The sequence below is a fragment of the Sipha flava genome, unplaced genomic scaffold, assembly GCF_003268045.1.
Source record: "Sipha flava isolate LNK unplaced genomic scaffold, YSA_version1 177_pilon_pilon, whole genome shotgun sequence".
Classification (NCBI taxonomy): Eukaryota; Metazoa; Arthropoda; class Insecta; order Hemiptera; family Aphididae; genus Sipha; species Sipha flava.
The window spans coordinates 1,060,953-1,064,178 of NW_020272091.1; positions in this window are offsets into that span (position 1 = coordinate 1,060,953).

The following is a 3,226-nucleotide window of genomic DNA, read 5'->3' on the forward strand; positions in this document are numbered from 1 at the left end:
GAATTAAGATTGGGTATATTCGTTTAAGGATGATTTTTTCCAGAATTTTGGAGAAGGTTGGCAGAAGGCTAATAGGGCGATATGATGTGTAGCATGTAGGGGGTTTGTTTGGTTTTAGAATTGGGATTATATTTGATTTTTTCCAATAAGAGGGGAAATATGAGAGTCTCAGTGAAGTGTTGTAAATATAAGTTAAGTGTAGTATAGCTTTTTTGGGTAGGTTTTTCAGGATACGATTTGTTATGAGGTCATGGCCAGGAGCTTTTTTGGAAGGTAGTTTATCAATAATAAAGGTTATCTCTGATGGAGTTGTGTTTTGGCTGGAAAGGACTAAAGGCTGATAGTGGTTGGTTTACTATATTTTCTATAGTTAGGTAGTGTTCGTTATCGTTTATATCGTTGTGTGGTTTGAAATTATCCTCTAGATATGTACTTATCAGGTTGGCTTTATCATTATTGGTTATGGCTAGAGAATTATCACTATTTCTTAGTGGAGGCATAATTTGACGGTGACTTAATATTTTTTTAGTACTTTTCCAGATAGAGTTTTTATTGTTTGAGAGAGACTCAATATATGACTGATATTTGTCTGAGTTGTATTTTTTTAGAATGTTTTTGAGGGAATTAGATAAATGGTTAAGTGTTTTTTTGTCACTCGGCATTCTAGTTCTTTGCCATCGGTTACGGGCTTGTATTTTTTCCGAGAGGAGTTGTTGAATGTGGTGGGGGAGGTTAATTTTATCTGGCTTAGTGGTGGAAGGTTCTGGAGATGAGTCTAGTGCTGCTTTTTGGATTAATGTTGTGAATGAATCAATTGCATTATCAATTTCTATGCTGGATTTGAGAGATATAGATAGGTTAATTTTTGTTTTCAGTGTATGTTGGAATTCATTCCAGTTTGTTGGGCCAGGTGTTAGAGTGGTAATTTTTTTCAATGAAATTAATTTAGAGTTTATTGTTAGAAGTATTGGAGAGTGGTCAGATGAGAGAATATTTGAGTTTTGAATATGGGTTTGGATATGGTTAGGTAAGTTGGTAATAAAAAAGTCCAGTAAATCTGGATTTTTGTTTGGATCTGTTGGCCAGTAGGTTGGAGATAGGGGGGATATCCATTTAATTTTTTTGTCAATAATTATTTTATGTAAGGTTCTACCTCTATTATTAGTTGTGATTGACCCCCATAAAGGGTGTTTGGCATTGAAGTCACCACCCATTATGTATGTATTTGTAAACGATTCGATTAATGTTGAGAATTCCTGGTAGGTTAACTTCTTGATGGGTTGTGGATAAACTGAGGCTATTGTAACAGGAATGTGGTTCATGATTATAGAGATGTTAGTTGATTGAAGGCAATCAGATTGGTGTTGAGGAAGGATAGAGTGAGTAATATTTGATTTTATTAGTATAGCTGTACCTGCGTGAGCTGTTCCATCAGGATGGTTAGTTACGTAGGTAGTATATCCAGGGACGCTGAAAATTTTATTATTTGTTAGGTGTGTTTCAGTTATGAGTGCTATACTTAAATTTTTTTTCCTCTAGTGATATTTGTAGTTCATTTTTATGTTTGATCAGGCCATTTGTATTCCAGAGGAGTATACAAAGTGGTTGGGATAGGTTGGGAATATTATTCATTTGGTAAGGATTAACTTGTTAATAACCGTAGTTAGTAGGGTGATTAAGGGGTTAATTAGAGATTTAAGTTCGTCTAAGAAAGAGACCATTTTTTGTGATATGTGATTGTCAACGGTGTGGGGCTGTTCATCAGGTGGGGTATTTTTTGTAATTTGGGCGTAAGATTTATATGAATGGTTTATATTACTTGAACTAAGATTTTACTTGGTGACATTGTGCACAGATGTGTTGTTCACAGGTGTTGTAGAATTGTTGTGATTGGTTGTTGATTGATGAGTTTTTTTGTTGATGTATTGCGTGTTTGATCGCTAGAGTTCTTTGTACTTAGGGCATCCTCTGTAATTGGCCGTGTGTTCTCCTCCACAGAGAGTGCATATTGGTGGTTGATCTTGAGATTTTGTACAGTTTTCACTTAAGTGATTATTTCCACATTTAACACATTTGGGAGTGTGGTTGCAATATTTTTTGGTATGGCCTAACCCTTGACATTTTAGACATTGTACCAGGTCTTTACGGACACGAGGTTCTTCTATTTTTATTTTTGTATAACAGATAGAGTTGATATTAAATATGTCACGATTGTTGGGCGCAGGTTCAAGGTCTACAAAGAAGAGTGGTAATTTTTGTTTCGTTTGTTTTTGTATTACGTTGTTTATGTTTCTTGTTCTGAAGCCCAAATCCACTAGTTCATTTTTAATGTTATTTATATCTGTAGAATGGTGTAGGTTTCTTATTACAACTCTAAATGCTCTATCTTGTTTAATTTGGTATGTGTGGAATTCGGCTTTACTATCCTGTAAGAATTTTATGATTGCTCTGTATGCATTTGGTGTATTGGTGGTTAATTTAATACCTTTTATGGAGCTTTTACATATAAATTGATCTATTGGGTTAATTATTTCTCTGATCTTGATGCATAGTTGGTTGAAGTTTATTACAGATTTAATAAATATTGGTGGTGGAAGAGGAGAGGGTGGTGATTTTTGTGCGGCGGAGTTATTTTCTGATGATTCAGATGGATTATTGTTTTCTGGTGAATCAGATGGTTCATATTCCATATTATCAGTTTCAACGGTTTGAGTGCTAAATATAGCATAACGGTTTGGCGTAGTGAATGTTTTTTGATATTTGGTTGCGGGAGATTGGAGTGGTGACCTTTGATTTTTTTGTGTTGTCGATGTTTCACTAGTGGAATTATTTTTATCGGTTGGAGAATTGTTATTGCTATTTGGCACGCTCTGTATACGTGTTTTGGAAATTATCAGTAAAGGTACTTTTGGGGTTTGCGTTTTAGGCATTGCGATAAAGAAATTCGTTTATTTGGTAAACTTTGTACCTAGATAAGCTTGCTGCGGATGGGAGGCGGCACTATTAAGTGTTCTGCCACCCGATTTATATGTAATTAAAATTGTTACCAATTTCTTGTTTGTAGCGGTTTTCTCCTTCGGATTTTGTTGAGGTGTTAATTGTTGTTTGGCTTTTGCAGTGACAATTTTTTTGGTTTTTAAATGAAAAAAAACTAATAAGTTTAACTATGAATATAGACGGATTGTGTGGAGAGAGGTGTATACGCGATGTAGCACGGACGGCTGAC